Source organism: Gymnogyps californianus, chromosome 5 (assembly GCF_018139145.2).
Source record: "Gymnogyps californianus isolate 813 chromosome 5, ASM1813914v2, whole genome shotgun sequence".
Lineage (NCBI taxonomy): Eukaryota > Metazoa > Chordata > Aves > Accipitriformes > Cathartidae > Gymnogyps > Gymnogyps californianus.
Window position 1 is genome coordinate 21,713,991 of NC_059475.1, and position 12,638 is coordinate 21,726,628.

Sequence of the window (12,638 nt, forward strand, 5' to 3'; positions counted from 1 at the left end):
CTTCTCATATAGGTACACACATTTTTGTTTTATGCAAAGTCCCTTGTAAGAATATGTCATCTTTTCCAGCACCTTCACTACTGGAACAAACTTCCTTGGATATGCAGCCCAAAATGCATTAATGAATTCTTCTCCCTTGTTTGCAATTGGATCTGCACTCCCCTGCACCTAAAGAGCTTTGACTCCAAAACTGCCCCACACAGCCAGTCTCTAGCTGACAGCAAGATACTCTATATTTAAGAAAGCAATTCACTCAGAAGGGGTTTGATAACTTCAAACATAAACAACATCACTGTCATAATAAATGCCTGGAAAAGCCACTTGGCAACCTAACCTACTCAATCGTCCAGTTGTAATGAAAAAGTGATGATGGATTTAAGTCATAGTAACTAGAAAAGCCAGTAGATGTCTGCCAAAACCACTCTCAGGCTAACGTGAATGTCACTTTCCATTTATTTTCTTATAATCTATCTGTCACAGTGGACACACAGTTTTGCTATAATGGCTAGTGTCTGCAGATTAGATGTGATTTATTCTCCAAAATGAAAAGGAGTGCATCTTCATGCAAAAAGTTAATTAGGCTCGAAAAAATGTCTTGCAAATCTCCAAAGGAAAGACAGACAAAAAAACAAAGAAGATAAATTAGCCAGATTTTTTCAGGATGATAATTTATTTAGATCTATTACTTCAAATTCTCTCCTCTTTTTTTGAGTATGTTTTAACTTCTGTTCAAGGACTACAGCTGATTATATATATTTATACATTAATATAAACAAATGACTATAGCTGAGAAGATTAAGTCAGGTGTCCTAGATTTCTGATTCTGTAACAGGCTTGTGACCAAGGACAAGGTATTTCATGTTTCTGTGTTTTGGACTAAGTATATGTGAGGATTCAGACAAGCTTTCTCTCTCACTTTTTCCCTGTCCCTTGGAGCTTTCATCCTGTTTTCAAAATTTTCCCTTGAAACTTCCAGCTCATGAGTAATATGGCAACATCTATAAAAACAATACCTACCATGAAAATATCTGCTAAGGGATAGCTGCATAATGTCAAACACATCAACAAGTCATTAGCACCCTAAGCTTCTGATGCATCATCTGACATCAGCGATGCCTGCAATCAGACTGGCAGAGGCTGCTGTTCTGGCCGGTCTTGCTTTTTCAAATTCCTGTTTGCATGTTCACTGCCAACTGTACAAAACTGAGACGCCTTTTTGATGAAACAAAGGAAATATTATTGGACAAGCTGCTGATAACAATATATTGTTATTTGCATATCTAAATGCTGGCTTGTGAGTAAGCACTGTAGGCCTGGGAATGGGTGGGTTTCTGTTAGTGACTCAGACGGTACCTTTGCCTAGTATGGGAGCTTTAGTGAATAATAATCACCAAGTATCCTCCCATTGTATGTACACAGAAAGGTAAGATCCACTCTTTCCAGTCCAGGGAAACCTTCGTCATTCAGTATATATAGGAAAAAGCAAGCTTTTGCTCTGAAGTGAATTTTTCTTGGTGTTCTGTGAAAACATCAATAATTTTCATCACAGAAGGTTCCATGAAATTTTCACAGAGGTTTTTAACTAGGTTTGGAGTTTCTGGTATCCAAAATTGTTAAGACTTATGACCCCACTTGAGTCCGCTTCTTTGATTTTTCTAATGCAAACGTGTCATCTTTTCCAGGCCTCAGACAATGCAGCTAATAAGATCATTGGTGCCCCAATCTGAACATATTACCCCTTTAATTGGGATCTAGTTCCAATGTTTTCCCCTTCTTTCTCTTCCCTGCCTACCTACTTACCTTACCTGCCTTTTATAGCATTGCCCCTCCACCTCTTTAGTGATAAATATCAATGTCCCCTCCAGTTCCCCTCCTCCAGTTCCTGTTGTGCTTCCAACATTTGATCTATTTTGCTAATGAGTTGACAAAGCTGCTCTCTTGCACGTTATACCGGGTACACCAGTGCTAATAGTGCAGGGCAGGGGTCTATACACCTACCGCTTATTTATTCCCTCCAAACTAAAGCACACACTTGGGAGTCAGCCTGGATAGAACAGCTCCAGGTACCCACCTTTTAAAGGGAAAATCCCAGGTAAAAATAAAAATGCCACAAACTCTTTATGACCTGTAGACCTGCTCCTTGTATAACAGGTGTTTCCAACACTGGAACTTCAGGTGCTTTTTGCACTGCTCCAGGCTTTGGAGATGGTCCAAAGACCGTGGTGAGACATCTGTATTTTACATGCAATGAGCCATCATGTCACTTGTCCGTGGTCTCTCTGAACTCCATCATTTCCTGAAAAAAGGGGTGCTTCCTTCCAAGTCCTCTGATGGATGAAGACCTTTCTCAAGACTTTACAGCTCTCCACACACAGAAGAAATTGTTTGGAACATGTAGGCAGTGAGGCATGAGAGAGAACTCTCCTGCCCTGCATTTAGCTGAGGAGCAGGTGCTCCCTGTGCTGTGCCTGGGCACAGACAGGGAAACACGAGTCCCACGGCCCTGTCATGCCCACACCACTCCTGGGCTGTGGGACTGGGACATGGTGGTCATATGCAGGGGGCAGTATGTACCTGGGTTTCACCCTGGTGTGAATTTGTATGTGTGTAGCAGTGCCTGTAATCATATTTGAGGGCTCAGAAGCTCCCTGACTCCCAGTTCGTATGTGCATGCTTTACCTCAAGAAAAGCTGTCCAAGTAGTGATGTTATTAAGGAATCCTGGGACAGTGGGGATTGTGCTCATGGTGATGAATACCAAGCCATGGAGATGACCCACTTGGGACTTTTTAGGAAGCACAAGAAGTAAGAGAGAAAGGGATAAATAAAGAATGGGGGTAAAGTAGCTGTATGCAAATACTCAAGTCAGTGGCTGCACCTTCTCCACTGAGTTTGTAGTTCATGCAACGCCCAGATCTTTCCACTGGCATGCTCACTGTAAGAGCACTAGCGTAAAAATGGGACCTGTATGAGTGCTGCATAGTAGACACATTCATGATGAATCTGTGGGAGATGATTCCTGCCCTCAGTCCAACAGAGCTAATCATCTTCTCGTGGTCTACTCAGCACTATTCACACAAATTGCCACGGCAATTTGGAAAAGTCACTATGTGGGCATTTTTACAGATAACCCTACAAAGAAGTGGGAGTATTAGGCAGTTGATGGACATTTCTGTTTAGTAGTGCCATTTTTAAGAGATAGTTGAGAGGGAGCTGTTGTGCAGGGGTGATTGTGAAGCATATGATAGCTCTAACCAGGGAGTGAGTGCTCCAGGCTCCTCCGGTGTGTGTGCTGAATGCTAAAGCGTGCTGAGAGCCAAGTATTCCTGAATTCTTCTCTCTGCTGTGATCCAAAGTAGGCCATTTTCATGGTGCCCTGCAAGTCCCCCTCTGCTAGGGCTGTGGGAACAACTGGAAAGCTGAGTTTTCAGAGCTCTGCAGAAGGCAATCCTACAGGCAGCAGCGTAGGTGTACCCACCCTGTTCCCTGATGAGATTCTGGAGGGTAGGGTATGAACGCTCTGACCTGGTCTGAAGGCAAGATTGAGTAGGTGATGATGCCCTCTAGTGACTTCCAAAAGAGAAAATAGAATGGTGCACCTAAGAAGGGAATGTTTTTGATCTAGTATAAGACCTATGATGATTAAGAATTCAGGTCCTCAGTCTTTATTTTTTCTGTCTGACTGAACACAATTATTGTATTTATTGCCAGCTGCATGTTAAATTGTTCCAACGTAACAAGAGCTTTGTGAAATATTGGGCTTGGTACAGTTTGAGTTTTATCTCTCAAGCCTTTTTGTTAAAGATTTCTGCTCTACTAAAGTAGGATTTGCATAAAAGAAAGTACACAGCTGTACTAGTCCTCTTTAAATAAGGAAAGACCTTTTTATAATAAAAGGGCTATGTTTTCATACAAACCTGTTTAGTCATACTATCACTGTTTCCTTGCCATGGGAATACTTGAAATTCAGGTTAAAAAATATAATAACTGGATGTATTCCCTGCACTCACTTAGTGGACCTTGCTTAACTTTTTGGGATGCTGTCACAACTTCTTTATTTTTTTCAATTGAGTTAGGTGGAATTTGGATCAGACGTTTTATAAGAATAGTGTTAGTTATGCAGACAGTGTTTTCTAAATGGAGAAGATGAGTCACTTGTGAGGAGTGCAGGAATGGTGGATATAAAAGGTTGACAATCACTAGGTTTTCATTCAAAGGAGCTCTGATCCACTCACACCCTCCCTTTGCTATGCCCTTAGCTTTACATCGATCTTGTTTGCTCCCACACTCCCATGTCTGTGCAGCTTTTCTTGTTTCCCCCATAAACGAGCATTACGATTTTTAAAGCACTGCTTCCATTCACTTACTACCTCTAAAAGAGCATCTTCCGTGAGATCTCATATGTACACATACTAGTTAACTACCATTCTTGGATTACAGTTGGAGTTTTGCTGTTTGGTATCCCTTCTCTTGGGAAGAGAGCTCTTTGGCAGAAGGACCTTTTGGGTTTTTTTTGGTATGTGCTCTTATTACTGAAAATATGCCAATGCTAAATAAAAAATTCCAGATCATCTCAAGTCCAAAAACGCCAGTAGTTTCCCTAGTTGTTTCACCATTGTTGTTCATGGCTTTGTTTAGCCTAAGTCTGAGGTGAAGGAGTAGGAGAATGAGGAGGGGAAAATATATCCCCTTTGTGCTTGGCAAAGGAGCCACCACCCTACCTCTTCAGTGCCTCTTACCTGTTCCTAGAACACATGAAAATGGCCAAACATAGCATAAACATAAATATTTTACCGTGTACCAAATCTGTATCCTCCTTGTTTGCTTCACTCCCTGTGTCTTCAAATACTTAGTCTGCAAGATCTCTAGGGGAGGACTGTCCTCCTGCTCCATGGGTCATACCCAGCCTAGCGTGGCCCTCAGCTTCTGGCCACTGTAGCTTCTAGATCAACACCGTACTAGTGGGTGGTGGATGAGTTTGTGAGGGCTGCATGAAAAGCCTACAGGCAAAGTGAGGAGCAAGTAGTATTGAAGATGGGAGAGGTGAGAAGGGATGCAAAAGGGGAAGGGACACAGAGAAGAACAGAGGCAATAAATTGCAAAATGCAGGGAAAACAGAGAGCTACATTGGGCTTCCAGTTCAACCAGGTTCTTTGCATCTCAATACTTCGCCCAAAAGCTGGGAAGCAGAGACACCATGTTTGCCAGGGGTGAACAGTAAGGAGGGAGAAACAGAACAAAGAAAAGTGTGTGTTGCAAATGGGGCAGACAAAAAACAGGTACGTGCCAGAAGATACCCGAGCATTTTATCTTTGCTGTCATTTGCCAAGTCACCATCTGAAATAATCAGATGGTATTAATTAGATTAGCAACAAGAATTCAGTGGGTGGAAAAGTGGGACAATCTGCTTATATTATGCATGTCAGTACGTATGACTTCTGTGCTAATTCAGGGCGTCTGTTTTGCCAGTCCTGGGTGTTCCTTCAAGCTGACAGAAAAGTGCTCTGAGTGGAAACAGATGTACTTAATTAGGAGCAACACCAATCTGTATTTTACTACTTACAGATCTCAATTAGAAGAGGGTTAAAAATATGCTAGGCTCTGTACTAATAGGTCCTGTATGATCAGGGCATCATGCCTGCAGAACCTCCCCTCTGGGAGAGTGAAGTGAGGAGTGAAACACAGAGAGATGTCTCTATTTATTTGACATTTGGTGTCCTCAAGAAAGACTGTCAATTATCAAAGTTAGTCTTACGCTTTGATCATACTTTTTTTTGGTGTAGGGGCTGTCTCTGTTATGTACACAAATCCTTTAAAAGCTAAGGCCCTACCTTGTGGGTATGACTATAATTCAAATGTTTTTATTAGTAGCTTTTTGTGCACAGGTTATTTTTATATATAGATAATGTTTCTGAAAAATGGAGTGAGTTCATGCAGTACTGGAGGAGGAGAAAGCAAGCCTCTGCTGATGAGTTTGAATGAGCAGGTCTCTTTAGGACATGCATTGCACAAGCTTAGGATCGTATTATACGGTCTTACCAGCCTTTCTGCCTGCACTTGTTGACATCCCTTCAGCAATCGCTCTGTGCGATTCCCCCCCTATGGAATAGCATTTCTTAAGGATGTGCCTCGCCATCAATAAAGGACTGTTTCAATACATTCATTGTTTTTCCACATACACAGTTTTACAGAGGGTACAGGTGCAGGACCCTGTACCTGTATGCCCACATGGGGTGAGGAAGAAGAAAGGTTTTCTCCTTGTCAGACAGGGTGATGCAGAAGCAGAAAGACTTTCCTAGATACAGGCTAAATATTGGAGCAGGGATTGATAACAGAATTGGCAAATACCTCACTGCTATGTCCTTTTTGTCCAGTGGGGAAAAAAAAATATTGAATGAATTAGTAATTGACTTCTATTAGGAACTGTTGGGGGAGGTGTTATTTGTTTAACTTATCCCAGTATAAGGGTTTGCTGTGGACCTGGAAAATTTTATTTCTGAGTGCTCACAGTCCTTGCGTGTTGATGTGGTGGGGCTTTTGTTTGTTTGGGGTTTTCTAGTATCAAGTAGTCATCTCTGAAAATCAGGTCTCATATCTTGTAATCTCAGTGCATGTACTCAGATCACAGGGCTTCCAAGTTCCCTGGTTTTCCTTAGTTTTCTTTCGTTCCTGAATGTTGTGGTTTGATGGATCAAAATCAACCCTGAGGTTTTCTTAAAGGCCATCCTACACTGCCTCAGTTAAGTTTTAACCAAAAACGCTATTCACTGCAGTTCTAGCGATCAGCTAAGAACCACTCCCAGACCTCAGTTAGGAATTACTGTCCTAAAATATCCAACAAAAATACTGTAAACTGACCAGATACTGCAACACAAAACTATAACCTCTGCTGTTCTTGTCATCAGGCTTATCAGAAGTTCAGTCTCTGAGTTACCAGCACAGAATCGGGTCAGCTTCTTTTAATAAGGAGCTTTTGTTTTTATTTTTTCCTTCCTTTGGTCCTTTGAATGTCAGGAAAGTAACTCTTTTTTGCATTATAGCGATTATTTAATTACCAATTCTTCAGATTGTGTATTTTCCCCTATTGTCTATATTGTGAGTATTTTGAATTCCTTACTTGTTGAATCTTTGCTGCTTCCTACACAGGGTAAATTTGATATCAGTTTTAACCTTTAGCATTTTATGCTTTTGGATCTACAGTTACTTTCATTTGTTTAAGATCCTTTGATTGTTTCAGCCAAGTGCTGCACTCTGCTAAGGTAAAATAATATAGGGAATAAACTCAAAATTCTGGAAGCTAAAAAAAGCCCAGTTGTCCATATTATTTATATAACACTCTATTTTTTCAGGATACACTTCACATACCAACTAGTCTTCCAAATACTTCTGTTTAAAAAAAAAAAAAAAAAAGTTATTTCTTACTGTTCTTGCTCTTGCTATAATGATGGAGGAATACAGAACTATATGATGGTGCTTGCACTAGACAGTTTATATTCTAAGCCTGAGATAAGAAATGCCAGTGGGTCACAGAAGAAGAAAATCACAAGATGCCAGCAATGTAAACATTATTTTCTTCAGTAGGCATTGCAGCTAAGGAAGACAAATGAGAGTTTTGTGAATGAATGAATTTTTTTATTTGTGCTTTTTCTTCATGCTGTGTCTGAAAAAGCAGAATAGATAAGAGGAGCTTATCACCTTTCCAAGGGAATCAACACTCAGGAATGGATGGCTCCTACATTTAAGCAAGTTGTTCTTTGCCTATTGTTGATATATCACAGAAAGATTGAAAGGAATAGGTCTGTGCAGGTAGAACTGGGAGCAGAGTTTTGTTGCAAAGCCTTGATGGCTTTGTGAGGGTACACAGAAGGGCAAGGACCTGTGTTGTATTTGCATAACTGACAGTTGAAAAAACCCAACACTTTCAATTCTAAACTAAAATGTGCACAAGAAACACTGATATAGAGATTCCTTTAATCTTACACTTTCAGTCACATGATGGGACAGGACCATACTTTGAGGCAATCTGATTTTCTTCCCATAGATTTAGGATTCTGCTGCAATTCCCTAATTGCTGTGGAATGTTAGTAATAACAAGCAGGGCATTATCACTCCATCTGGATTGTACAGTACTAGAATAGTTTGCATTTCTTTAGTCTCATTTACCATAGGGAATTTAGATGTAACCTGCCTGGTGAACCTACATGACTAATATTCCCTTTTTAGGAGTGCAGAAATTGAGACGAACAATGCTGGTATTTTTTTTCCTCCATGCTGTACAGACTAGGAAAGCCTGAGATTGGAACAGGGTCTTCAAATCCTTAAAGGGTTAATTGCTTTAACCCCTAAACTATAGGTGCAGCTTGCACAAAAATCTTCATTCTCACCTTCACTGTCTTGGGCATACTCTGAAGAAATTCATAGTAGAAATTTCTTTAATGGTGTAACACCAAACAAGTTTTCTCAGGCTTTCAAAATACATTGCATTTTTAAGAAATATGTAAGAATTTGTATGAATACTGAGAACATACATAATCTCTTATTCCTGAGACCTGCTTTGTGAATATTCTTATGGCTAGCATGGTTGTCTGAGCGGTCAGTTCATAGTTCTACCATTCCTTCTAGGGTCTACTTCTGTAACACACAGAATTTACGTGCTGGTGGTTTTGACTATACTGTAAGACAGCAAAAGATTTGAACCAAGTCAAACTTTTAATGCTATAAAATCCATACAGATTATTTCTAAATACCACTTTCTTTTGAGCAAAATATAGTAGGATCTTTACAACAAAATGCAGAATTTCAGTTTCTCAGAATTAAGATTTGAGAAAGGTGTTGGCTTTTCCACTCCTCTGACAGGTAGGATTTACAATAAGTGAAAGTGTATCATGCTGACTACTTTTAAATGCTTTATTATTTATATCTCCTTTTTTACCATTCACAACAGAGAAATACATGTAATACAACAGTGGTCTGGGTGGTGATTACCAGACAGTGGCAGAGAAAGAACTGAATATATCGAAGACAAAAGGACCATGTGTGTGTGTACTGGTTTTGGCTAGGATAGAGTAATTTTCTTCATAGTAGCTAGTACGGAGCTGTGTTTTGGATTTGTGCTAAAAACAGTGTTGATAATACAGGGATGGTTTTTGTTATTGCTGAGCAGTGCTTACACAGAGTCAAAGCCTTTTCTGCTTCTCACACCACCCTGCCAACACATAGGCTGGGAGTGCACAAGAAGTTGGGAGGGGACACCGCTGGGACAGCTGACCCCAACTGACCGAACGGATATTCCATACCATATGACGTCATGCTCAGCATATATAAGCTGGAGGAATAAGAAGGAAGGGGGGACATTCAGAGTTATGGTGTTTGTCTTCCCAAGTAACTGTTATGCATGATGGAGCCCTGCTTTCCTGGAGGTGGCTGAACACCTGCCTGCCGATGGGAAGTAGCGAAAGAATTCCTTGTTTTGCTTTGTTTGCGTGCGCAGCTTTTGCTTTACTTATTAAACTGTCTTTATCTCAACTCACGAGTGTTCTCACTTTTACCCTTCTGATTCTCTCCCCGATCCCGCTGGGGGGGAGTGAGTGAGGGGCTGTGTGGTGCTTAGTTGTTGGCTGGGGTTAAACCACAACAGTGTGGCTTGAACACTCTCTGTGAAATGCTCTTACCATGTTAAGGTGCAAGGCATGAGAAGCAAAATGACAATGTCTCCCTCGCATGCAAGTGTGCAAACAACTGCATACCCTGTGTTTAGGAGGAGGAGAAAATGTCATAATTACATGGGTATTCTGTTTCCCAGTAGCAGAGTTACCAGTACTTCCAATGGCACATTTAACATTACGACCCTAAAAGTGTAAAATGAGACTCACAAAGAAGTAGCTTTTTGTCTGAATTAGCTGGTGAGAGCTCAGGACCCTGAAGGTGCCTATATTTTGTATCCCCCTCTCCCCTCCTTGTTATTCTGAAGGATGTGTACTAAAATGACCAGCTCATTTCCCACAGTCCATCAGCCATCTGATGACCGCTACTGACCTTGACTAGACTGGAATGACTATTTAGCCATTTAGCTGTGGGAGATAATGTTAGTCCAAGTTCTTGGCCATACTTCATCAGTTTCCAGGCTAGTGCATGTAGATATGATGAACCTATCACAGCTGTCATTTAATGAGTATAAACAATTAAGTAATTATAAATCAATGAGCTCTGTAACTCTGGTATTATAATAATTACATTTTAAAAGGCACTACTTAGCTACAACTCAGGGATTATTTACAGGCAATAATTAAGGTCAAACTGACTTCCTCGTGTTACACAGAGTATTTGTATGAGCAGCATGCCAAACAATAATTAATTTAAGGCAAACCTAATTGCCTAGTGTACTGAAGTGTGTCATTATCCTAGAGAATATGCTCTTGTGTCTATCACTGGTTATATTTTAAAGAGAAAATATGTCTTTTTTTAAATAAAAATGCAAATTGTCTTAATATGTTACTTTTCAGTTAGAACGGTATCGTTTCCTTCAGGGTTTTTTTACTCAGCCCACAGGAAAGGGAATAAAGTAACAGGAAAAAGAGTATGGCACACTCCATATATGAAGCAATCCTATGAAGAAAGAATAGATGGGAAAAATTAGTGCAATCATTTTACAGGATTATTCCCCACAGTATATTTCCCAGTGCTTTGTCTGGTCTAGTTTGCAAAGATGCAAATGATGTCATTTTTATTGCTTCCCTTAGGGGAGATTATTCTAGTCTAATAACACTCACAGTTAGGAAATTTTACTGATGTTCAAACTGTTTTTCTTTACCTGAATTTACCCCATTGCTCCTAGTTGTAAACTCCCACAGGCAATTTGGAATAGTTCCTCTCCTTCCTGGGTGTTCTGAGCCAAGCAATACACAAGTATTTCTTTTAATCTTTCATCGAAGTCTATCTAAATGATGGACGTTTGGGCCTTGAAGAGCCTCCAAGTTTGAATACAGCCTCTGATCACTCCCTGTGTCCCCATGTATGTCTGTACATGGACACACTTGTGTGCAGAGACACGTGTACTCATGAAATGTTTACCCCAGACAATGCCCCCACATTACCCACTGACTGATGAAGCATTCTCTTGCAAATGGATTTCTTTTCCAGTTAGAAGAACAGTCACCTCCAAGGCTGGTAGCCTTGAGGAAAGGTGAATTCATAGGGTCAGCACAGAGTCATAAAGGTGGGAAGGGACCCCAGGAGGTCTCTGGTCTGACCCCCCTCACAGGGAAGGGTGAACTATGAATGCAGACCATGTTGTACAGGGCTTTGCCTAGCTGGGTCTTGAAAGCCCTCAAGGACACAGGTTCCACAGCCTTTCTTGGTGACCCATTTGAACACTCCATTTTCTCATTGAAATATTTTTTCCTTTATACCAGTCAGAAACTAATCTTGTTCTGGGATTCATTTTATGTTTGATGTACACTTTTCAGCTTTCAGCAGAAACAGCAGCTGTGAAAGGTGGCAGCATGAAAAGTGTCTCATGAGCTTTGAAAGGCAGCACAAACTTCTCCAGTTTTGGGTCAGATGAACGTTGTCAAGTTACCTTCCTTTTTGCTTTCCCGTCCACTGTTAATTCGTTTAAATGATAAACCTGAAAAAAAATAGTCTTTGGAGTAACGTCTTGAGAAGGCATGCTTAAAATGGGCTTGTGTTAAAACACGTTAGAATTTAGTCATATTATGAGAGTCATTTCATAAAACGTTGAAAAGTTTCTGCTGTTTGATGAAATACCCAACATTACATGACCATTGGTAGTCACACTGTGCAGTCTTTCTGCATTATCCATATGAAAAGAGGAATCTTCCACAGGAAATACCCTTCTTCCTGGTCATGATGCATACATCAGATCACCTCAGTGACATCTCCTAAGGGGATTCACTTTCAGACCTTGGTGGTACCACTAACTCTGTCGCCATGACCCCATTCCTGCTCAGTGCTCCTTTGTTTTCTCTTCACTCCTACTGCTGAACAGGCACCGAGCCTTCCCCAGCTCTATCTCACTAGTGCAAACCTTTTCCTCTTTTTCATCTCCATTGGCACTGGATAATTCAGTCACCTACTGGTGCCCCTCCCTAAAATATATCAATATATCTCACGGTACTGGCAGACTTGATTATCACCTTGGAACTGCACTCCTTCCAGCTGAAGGTGTCACTGATAAAGAGATAATACCTATCTTTTTTACAACCGCAAGTGTAGTGAACTTTTATTTTATTCTTTTTTTTAGCTAACAAGCTCTAGTTCTTGCAGTCTTTTGAAGACCCTTGCCCCTTCTTGCTCTCCTCTATGTCACTTCCAGATGCCATATTTGTGGAAGTACGGTTCCCAGTCCTAGGCTCAGTATTCCAGCTAAAGTCTTACTAACACTGAAAACAGCTATTTCATGTGTCTGTCAGGCTGTGCTCTGCTTTACACATCCAAGGGTGATGTTAGCCTCTCTCATTTTTTTGTTGTGGCAGCATAATGTTTAGTCCAGTGCAGCCTGTGCTCAGATAGATCCCCTGCCTCCGTGTACTCAAAACTATTTTTTGGACAGTCATTCTCCATTCTGTTTTTGTACAGTTACATCTTGTGTAAGTGTAGCATCTTCCACTTGACCCTGTT